This window comes from Meriones unguiculatus, chromosome 14, assembly GCF_030254825.1.
Source record: "Meriones unguiculatus strain TT.TT164.6M chromosome 14, Bangor_MerUng_6.1, whole genome shotgun sequence".
Taxonomy (NCBI): domain Eukaryota; kingdom Metazoa; phylum Chordata; class Mammalia; order Rodentia; family Muridae; genus Meriones; species Meriones unguiculatus.
This window is the reverse complement of record NC_083361.1, coordinates 48,327,167-48,336,948: the sequence shown is the minus strand read 5'-3', so window position 1 is coordinate 48,336,948 and position 9,782 is coordinate 48,327,167. Positions and strand designations below refer to the sequence as shown.

Sequence of the window (9,782 nt, the reverse complement as noted above, 5' to 3'; positions counted from 1 at the left end):
GGTTGCATGGCATGGAAGAAATCTAAAGTCAATTATGGAATACTCTGTTGGATAAACAAGGAAAGAATTCCATGCACAGAGGATAAATTTCAATGACACCCTGAAATCTCAAAGATACCATAGGGCTTACTGACTTTCACCTCTGTGCTACTTGTTCGTTTTGACATTGAGAAACGAGGAGGAGTTAAGAATGACCATACTGCAATGCTATAGGCAGTGCCTCTTCTTTGCTTTGTTGAACTTCCTTGCTGCCCACTGAGAGGCGTCCACACTGTGTCTGCTGGCACTGGCAAAGATGCTCTCACAGACAGCTTTTGAGGAAGCCATCAGAAGAAGAGAAATTTTTGCCCCAGTGGCTAAAATCTGAGGGGATTGGAAGGGAGGAAATGAATTCAATAGTTGGTTCTGGGAAATACTGAACGGCTGGCAGACTTGAAGGTCGGGACACTTTAGAAAGTCAAGGTTGCCTAGACGCATTTCCTTTTCTGATAACCTTCATACTTATTATGTTGCAGGCTAAAACTTGGAGAGGTGCTTCCCTTCTGGCAGGACAGGTAAGCAGTGACGCTGCTTCCCATGGTGTCTTTTGTTTGTAGGCAGGCTGCAGTCTCGGCTGACTAAATATTTACTTACTGTGTACCTCTAGAGATGAGAATCATTTGACGTCCCTCTTATGGCTAAACAACCTAGGCTTCATCTTGCCTCTTGCTGGTGGAACACTTGTTATGGCCCTGGCATTGTAGGGGACTTAGCTAGGTAGTCCCAACCCAAGCAAGTGACAAGGATACTACCTAATACCATTAGTATGTTGATGTGCATTTGGAAAACCATTAGTTTGGTGAAGTTATTGGTCTATGTGACTTTCTTTTGTAGCTACCCTTGAAGCTTCCAATTCTAAATAATATATCCAGAAGTACTAAGAAAAGCCTTCTCCCAGCTCCTTCCCTTATGGACATTCAAGCTCAAAGAATTAAACTCTTCTTTCTGCCCTGACAGGTGTGGAACCCAAAGGAAGATGATAGGGTGTTAGGAGTCTAGACCCCTAGAGCACAGAACAATAACCCTCACAAATTTCATCTATCCTTGATCCTCTGGCGTGGATACTAAGAGAGCAACCCATGCGTTTTCACGTCCTTGTAAGTAGCATGGAATCTTGCAATCTTGCCCTCTAAAATTCAGGTGAATTGCCATAAAGTTTTCGCAGCCCCAAAAGAGCTGACAGTGAACCATAATTATCCTTTTTATAAATGATTATGGATTATGTTGAGCCAGAAATCTAGTTGTCCATTGTCGGAAAAATCAAAACAAAACAAAACAAAACGAAGAATATTTTTGGTATTAAATGCAATGCCTTCCTTCATCTTTGAAACTGGGCGGATTTGAGTTCATTTGAAGAAACATGACATGAGAGGTGATAAGAAGAGAAGGTTCAGGAATCAGGAACACAGAACCCAACTCCTGTCCCTGTCAATGTCCTGTGGGATACCTGGAAATGTATATGGACCAAAATGTAGCTTGGCTTGTGTGTTCCAATTTGTTGTCCAAGGAAATATGGAACGAGCTGGTGGTCATGTGACATACATCACAAAATCCTCCAGAGCATTGACAATTGCAGGACAACTGGAAGGCTCAATACTGGGCACTGTAAGATGGAGAGGAACATACATGGAAGAAAGGAACAGGAGGAGGAATCTTAAAGTAGGGTTAAGAAGAAGAGCATAGAATCAAAACCGCAAATTAGGATGTTGAAAAAATCTTATCTAGATAGGAACAAAGTCATTTTGCTTACTTGAATGTTTTCTCTATTCTTACCAAAATCTCTGTTGTAAAAATGAGTACATAAGTTCAGGGAACATTCACAGCTACCCGATTTGGGGCCAGTGACACCCACCAAATGCAATGTTTTGACCTCTATTTTTCTCATATGGTGTCAGAGGGAAAGGCTCTTCAATCCTGTCACTGTCTATCCCCACCACCTTTGACAGAATGAGCTACATGCCTCCTGCACAGTTTTGAACTTCCGTGTCAAGGCCCAGGAGTCTAGCTCTCTGGGGTTTCACTTGGTAGGTGAAAACTCATGTGTTGAGCGAAGGCCTTTCTGGATCTATGATGACAACAGGTATCTGAGGACGTTGACTGACTTGAGCAGATGTAATCTGAGATCCAGATATGAGGACCTTGTGAGACCCATGAGGATTTCAGAGCCTGCCTGGCACTCTTCCCTCTTCAGAGAGGATGAGAACTGTGCAGTTTGGCAAAAGATTCTGAGATTTTTCGAAAAAGGCCTCATAACAGTACCCATACTTGGTTTGATGCATTCTTCATTGCTTTCTGTTTTCAAAGAGATTGAAATGATTCCAAGTGATAGGGAGACAGCCTTTACTATAGGAGTAGGCACATATATCAGGTAGAGATGACTGTAGGTGCAAATGATATACTCAAAAAATATCTAAGAACTGATGAATTCGAACGTGGTGCTCATTCCTAGTGTCGGTCGATGTACCCTTGCACATATGTGGTAAAGTGTCAGGAGCGGATTTTATGGCTCATGCCAGTAGTCCCAAGAATATTGGAGGACAATGACTGCCCTCGCCCTTTACCCAAAGTTGTGTAAAGTCTGACGTATAACAAATAATTCCAGGATCATTCAATTTATATAGAGGGAAAATTGAAATGGTCTTTCCTGTTGGAGGCTGGGTAAATTCTAGATAATAATGGCTAGGTGATAAGCCAGGGCACCTGTTTGAGACATTCCCTAGTTTTATTGGTGTTCTTCAATTATGTCTTAGCTGCCAAAATCTTCCAGAGCATGTTGTGTTTACCTATCTCTCTCTCTCGCATGGAAACCATCTCAGTTGATCCATCATGGAAATGACAATTGGGCTTTGCTTTCTGTTATTTCTTGTTGTTGTTTCTGTTTTCCACCTGCGTACATTCTTCCTCTTATTGCAGCTCTCACACAGATGCACATCATCTCTTCTAACAAAATTTGCGTGTTACCCAAGATCTATGAAAACAACTATTCCTTTAAAAAACAAGGAAAGATATTTCTAAAGAACATGTTGCTAGCTGGTAGACCCACAGTCCTGATAATGGAGCAGACACGCTAACTCTCCAATGAAACAAGAACGAACCACACACTGAATCTTCTTAATATCCTCATGATGAACATAATTAATTCAGAACTGACACACACACACACACAGATATATATATATCTTACGACTAAGAGACTTTTTGGAAGCAGGAGGATAGGACTCTTGGTAACTCTTGCTGGATACACAATTTCTACAACCATGGTTGAAACTTGAATATCCAATCAAGGACATCATGTAATCTCAGATGTGTAGTACAACATACTCTATTAAAAAGAAACCCATGAGTATTTGCCCACAGGCTAGTCAGTTAGTGTGTACAAAACATCTTCTTTTCATCAGATTTAACCTGAAGCATGGTAGATGATTCCAACGCTCTTCCAAGTGGAAGACTTGAGTTCCATGAATCGAGACATGGTAACATACATGTAGACAAAAAGGCACCTTTGGATTCCCCTCTCTTCCAAGATGAGGTTGCATGGCATGGAAGAAATCTAAAGTCAATTATGGAATACTCTGTTGGATAAACAAGGAAAGAATTCCATGCACAGAGGATAAATTTCAATGACACCCTGAAATCTCAAAGATACCATAGGGCTTACTGACTTTCACCTCTGTGCTACTTGTTCGTTTTGACATTGAGAAACGAGGAGGAGTTAAGAATGACCATACTGCAATGCTATAGGCAGTGCCTCTTCTTTGCTTTGTTGAACTTCCTTGCTGCCCACTGAGAGGCGTCCACACTGTGTCTGCTGGCACTGACAAAGATGCTCTCACAGACAGCTTTTGAGGAAGCCATCAGAAGAAGAGAAATTTTTGCCCCAGTGGCTAAAATCTGAGGGGATTGGAAGGGAGGAAATGAATTCAATAGTTGGTTCTGGGAAATACTGAACGGCTGGCAGACTTGAAGGTCGGGACACTTTACAAAGTCAAGGTTGCCTAGACGCATTTCCTTTTCTGATAACCTTCATACTTATTATGTTGCAGGCTAAAACTTGGAGAGGTGCTTCCCTTCTGGCAGGACAGGTAAGCAGTGACGCTGCTTCCCATGGTGTCTTTTGTTTGTAGGCAGGCTGCAGTCTCGGCTGACTAAATATTTACTTACTGTGTACCTCTAGAGATGAGAATCATTTGACGTCCCTCTTATGGCTAAACAACCTAGGCTTCATCTTGCCTCTTGCTGGTGGAACACTTGTTATGGCCCTGGCATTGTAGGGGACTTAGCTAGGTAGTCCCAACCCAAGCAAGTGACAAGGATACTACCTAATACCATTAGTATGTTGATGTGCATTTGGAAAACCATTAGTTTGGTGAAGTTATTGGTCTATGTGACTTTCTTTTGTAGCTACCCTTGAAGCTTCCAATTCTAAATAATATATCCAGAAGTACTAAGAAAAGCCTTCTCCCAGCTCCTTCCCTTATGGACATTCAATCTCAAAGAATTAAACACTTCTTTCTTCCCTGACAGGTGTGGAACCCAAAGGAAGATGATAGGGTGTTAGGAGTCTAGACCCCTAGATCACAGAACAATAACCCTCACAAATTTCATCTATCCTTGATCCTCTGGCGTGGATACTAAGAGAGCAACCCATGCGTTTTCACGTCCTTGTAAGTAGCATGGAAACTTGCAATCTTGCCCTCTAAAATTCAGGTGAATTGCCATAAAGTTTTCGCAGCCCCAACAGAGCTGACAGTGAACCATAATTATTCGTTTTATAAATGATTATGGATTATGTTGAGCCAGAAATCTAGTTGTCCATTGTCTTAAAAATCAAAACAAAACAAAACAAAACGAAGAATATTTTTGGTATTAAATGCAATGCCTTCCTTCATCTTGGAAACTGGGTGGATTTGAGTTCATTTGAAGAAACATGACATGAGAGGTGATAAGAAGAGAAGGTTCAGGAATCAGGAACACAGAACCCAACTCCTGTCCCTGTCAATGTCCTGTGGGATACCTGGAAATGTATATGGACCAAAATGTAGCTTGGCTTGTGTGTTCCAATTTGTTGTCCAAGGAAATATGGAACGAGCTGGTGGTCATGTGACATACATCACAAAATCCTCCAGAGCATTGACAATTGCAGGACAACTGGAAGGCTCAATACTGGGCACTGTAAGATGGAGAGGAACATACATGGAAGAAAGGAACAGGAGGAGGAATCTTAAAGTAGGGTTAAGAAGAAGAGCATAGAATCAAAACCGCAAATTAGGATGTTGAAAAAATCTTATCTAGATAGGAACAAAGTCATTTTGCTTACTTGAATGTTTTCTCTATTCTTACCAAAATCTCTGTTGTAAAGATTGAGTACATAATTTCAGGGAACATTCACAGCTACCCGATTTGGGGCCAGTGACACCCACCAAATGCAATGTTTTGACCTCTATTTTTCTCATATGGTGTCAGAGGGAAAGGCTCTTCAATCCTGTCACTGTCTATCCCCACCACCTTTGACAGAATGAGCTACATGCCTCCTGCACAGTTTTGAACTTCCGTGTCAAGGCCCAGGAGTCTAGCTCTCTGGGGTTTCACTTGGTAGGTGAAAACTCATGTGTTGAGCGAAGGCCTTTCTGGATCTATGATGACAACAGGTATCTGAGGACGTTGACTGACTTGAGCAGATGTAATCTGAGATCCAGATATGAGGACCTTGTGAGACCCATGAGGATTTCAGAGCCTGCCTGGCACTCTTCCCTCTTCAGAGAGGATGAGAACTGTGCAGTTTGGCAAAAGATTCTGAGATTTTTCGAAAAAGGCCTCATAACAGTACCCATACTTGGTTTGATGCATTCTTCATTGCTTTCTGTTTTCAAAGAGATTGAAATGATTCCAAGTGATAGGGAGACAGCCTTTACTATAGGAGTAGGCACATATATCAGGTAGAGATGACTGTAGGTGCAAATGATATACTCAAAAAATATCTAAGAACTGATGAATTCGAACGTGGTGCTCATTCCTAGTGTCGGTCGATGTACCCTTGCACATATGTGGTAAAGTGTCAGGAGCGGATTTTATGGCTCATGCCAGTAGTCCCAAGAATATTGGAGGACAATGACTGCCCTCGCCCTTTACCCAAAGTTGTGTAAAGGCTGACGTATAACAAATAATTCCAGGATCATTCAATTTATATAGAGGGAAAATTGAAATGGTCTTTCCTGTTGGAGGCTGGGTAAATTCTAGATAATAATGGCTAGGTGATAAGCCAGGGCACCTGTTTGAGACATTCCCTAGTTTTATTGGTGTTCTTCAATTATGTCTTAGCTGCCAAAATCTTCCAGAGCATGTTGTGTTTACCTATCTCTCTCTCTCGCATGGAAACCATCTCAGTTGATCCATCATGGAAATGACAATTGGGCTTTGCTTTCTGTTATTTCTTGTTGTTGTTTCTGTTTTCCACCTGCGTACATTCTTCCTCTTATTGCAGCTCTCACACAGATGCACATCATCTCTTCTAACAAAATTTGCGTGTTACCCAAGATCTATGAAAACAACTATTCCTTTAAAAAACAAGGAAAGATATTTCTAAAGAACATGTTGCTAGCTGGTAGACCCACAGTCCTGATAATGGAGCAGACACGCTAACTCTCCAATGAAACAAGAACGAACCACACACTGAATCTTCTTAATATCCTCATGATGAACATAATTAATTCAGAACTGACACACACACACACACAGATATATATATATCTTACGACTAAGAGACTTTTTGGAAGCAGGAGGATAGGACTCTTGGTAACTCTTGCTGGATACACAATTTCTACAACCATGGTTGAAACTTGAATATCCAATCAAGGACATCATGTAATCTCAGATGTGTAGTACAACATACTCTATTAAAAAGAAACCCATGAGTATTTGCCCACAGGCTAGTCAGTTAGTGTGTACAAAACATCTTCTTTTCATCAGATTTAACCTGAAGCATGGTAGATGATTCCAACGCTCTTCCAAGTGGAAGACTTGAGTTCCATGAATCGAGACATGGTAACATACATGTAGACAAAAAGGCACCTTTGGATTCCCCTCTCTTCCAAGATGAGGTTGCATGGCATGGAAGAAATCTAAAGTCAATTATGGAATACTCTGTTGGATAAACAAGGAAAGAATTCCATGCACAGAGGATAAATTTCAATGACACCCTGAAATCTCAAAGATACCATAGGGCTTACTGACTTTCACCTCTGTGCTACTTGTTCGTTTTGACATTGAGAAACGAGGAGGAGTTAAGAATGACCATACTGCAATGCTATAGGCAGTGCCTCTTCTTTGCTTTGTTGAACTTCCTTGCTGCCCACTGAGAGGCGTCCACACTGTGTCTGCTGGCACTGGCAAAGATGCTCTCACAGACAGCTTTTGAGGAAGCCATCAGAAGAAGAGAAATTTTTGCCCCAGTGGCTAAAATCTGAGGGGATTGGAAGGGAGGAAATGAATTCAATAGTTGGTTCTGGGAAATACTGAACGGCTGGCAGACTTGAAGGTCGGGACACTTTAGAAAGTCAAGGTTGCCTAGACGCATTTCCTTTTCTGATAACCTTCATACTTATTATGTTGCAGGCTAAAACTTGGAGAGGTGCTTCCCTTCTGGCAGGACAGGTAAGCAGTGACGCTGCTTCCCATGGTGTCTTTTGTTTGTAGGCAGGCTGCAGTCTCGGCTGACTAAATATTTACTTACTGTGTACCTCTAGAGATGAGAATCATTTGACGTCCCTCTTATGGCTAAACAACCTAGGCTTCATCTTGCCTCTTGCTGGTGGAACACTTGTTATGGCCCTGGCATTGTAGGGGACTTAGCTACGTAGTCCCAACCCAAGCAAGTGACAAGGATACTACCTAATACCATTAGTATGTTGATGTGCATTTGGAAAACCATTAGTTTGGTGAAGTTATTGGTCTATGTGACTTTCTTTTGTAGCTACCCTTGAAGCTTCCAATTCTAAATAATATATCCAGGAGTACTAAGAAAAGCCTTCTCCCAGCTCCTTCCCTTATGGACATTCAATCTCAAAGAATTAAACACTTCTTTCTTCCCTGACAGGTGTGGAACCCAAAGTAAGATGATAGGGTGTTAGGAGTCTAGACCCCTAGAGCACAGAACAATAACCCTCACAAATTTCATCTATCCTTGATCCTCTGGCGTGGATACTAAGAGAGCAACCCATGCGTTTTCACGTCCTTGTAAGTAGCATGGAAACTTGCAATCTTGCCCTCTAAAATTCAGGTGAATTGCCATAAAGTTTTCGCAGCCCCAACAGAGCTGACAGTGAACCATAATTATTCTTTTTATAAATGATTATGGATTATGTTGAGCCAGAAATCTAGTTGTCCATTGTCTTAAAAATCAAAACAAAACAAAACAAAACGAAGAATATTTTTGGTATTAAATGCAATGCCTTCCTTCATCTTGGAAACTGGGTGGATTTGAGTTCATTTGAAGAAACATGACATGAGAGGTGATAAGAAGAGAAGGTTCAGGAATCAGGAACACAGAACCCAACTCCTGTCCCTGTCAATGTCCTGTGGGATACCTGGAAATGTATATGGACCAAAATGTAGCTTGGCTTGTGTGTTCCAATTTGTTGTCCAAGGAAATATGGAACGAGCTGGTGGTCATGTGACATACATCACAAAATCCTCCAGAGCATTGACAATTGCAGGACAACTGGAAGGCTCAATACTGGGCACTGTAAGATGGAGAGGAACATACATGGAAGAAAGGAACAGGAGGAGGAATCTTAAAGTAGGGTTAAGAGGAAGAGCATAGAAACAAAACCGCAAATTAGGATGTTGAAAAAATATTATCTAGATAGGAACAAAGTCATTTTGCTTACTTGAATGTTTTCTCTATTCTTACCAAAATCTCTGTTGTAAAGATTAAGTACATAATTTCAGGGAACATTCACAGCTACCCGATTTGGGGCCAGTGACACCCACCAAATGCAATGTTTTGACCTCTATTTTTCTCATATGGTGTCAGAGGGGAAAGGCTCTTCAAGCCTGTCACTGTGTTTCCCCACCACCTTTGACAGAATGAGCTACATGCCTCCTGCACAGTTTTGAACTTCCTTGTCAAGGCCCAGGAGTCTAGCTCTCTGGGGTTTCACTTGGTAGGTGAAAACTCATGTGTTGAGCGAAGGCCTTTCTGGATCTATGATGACAACAGGTATCTGAGGACGTTGACTGACTTGAGCAGATGTAATCTGAGGTCCAGATATGAGGTCCTTGTGAGACCCATGAGGATTTCAGAGCCTGCCTGTCACTCTTCCCTCTTCAGAGAGGATGAGAACTGGGCAGTTTGACATCAGATTCTGAGATTTTTCGAAAAAGGCCTCATAACAGTACCCATACTTGGTTTGATGCATTCTTCATTGCTTTCTATTTTCAAAGAGATTGAAATGATTCCAAGTGATAGGGAGACAGCCTTTACTATAGGAGTAGGCACATATATCAGGTAGAGATGACTGTAGGTGCAAATGATATACTCAAAAAATATCTAAGAACTGATGAATTCGAACGTGGTGCTCATTCCTAGTGTCGGTCGATGTACCCTTGCACATATGTGGTAAAGTGTCAGGAGCGGATTTTATGGCTCATGCCAGTAGTCCCAAGAATATTGGAGGACAATGACTGCCCTCGCCCTTTACCCAAAGTTGTGTAAAGGCTGACGTATAACAAATAATTCCAGGATC

The 9,782-nt window shown here is 41.6% G+C and overlaps 3 non-coding genes across 3 annotated transcripts; all 3 read left to right on the top strand.

The window, feature by feature from the left end:
- The first annotated feature begins 2,100 nt into the window (after positions 1 to 2,100).
- LOC132647685 (small nucleolar RNA SNORD109A) lies at positions 2,101 to 2,165 on the top strand. Its single transcript, XR_009586031.1, has one exon. It is a non-coding gene; the product is annotated as a small nucleolar RNA SNORD109A (small nucleolar RNA).
- A 3,503-nt stretch (positions 2,166 to 5,668) lies between these two features.
- Positions 5,669 to 5,733, top strand: LOC132647684 (small nucleolar RNA SNORD109A). The gene has a single exon (XR_009586030.1). It is a non-coding gene; the product is annotated as a small nucleolar RNA SNORD109A (small nucleolar RNA).
- A 3,504-nt stretch (positions 5,734 to 9,237) lies between these two features.
- On the top strand, positions 9,238 to 9,302 carry LOC132647612 (small nucleolar RNA SNORD109A). Its single transcript, XR_009585959.1, has one exon. It is a non-coding gene; the product is annotated as a small nucleolar RNA SNORD109A (small nucleolar RNA).
- The last annotated feature ends 480 nt before the right edge of the window (positions 9,303 to 9,782 follow it).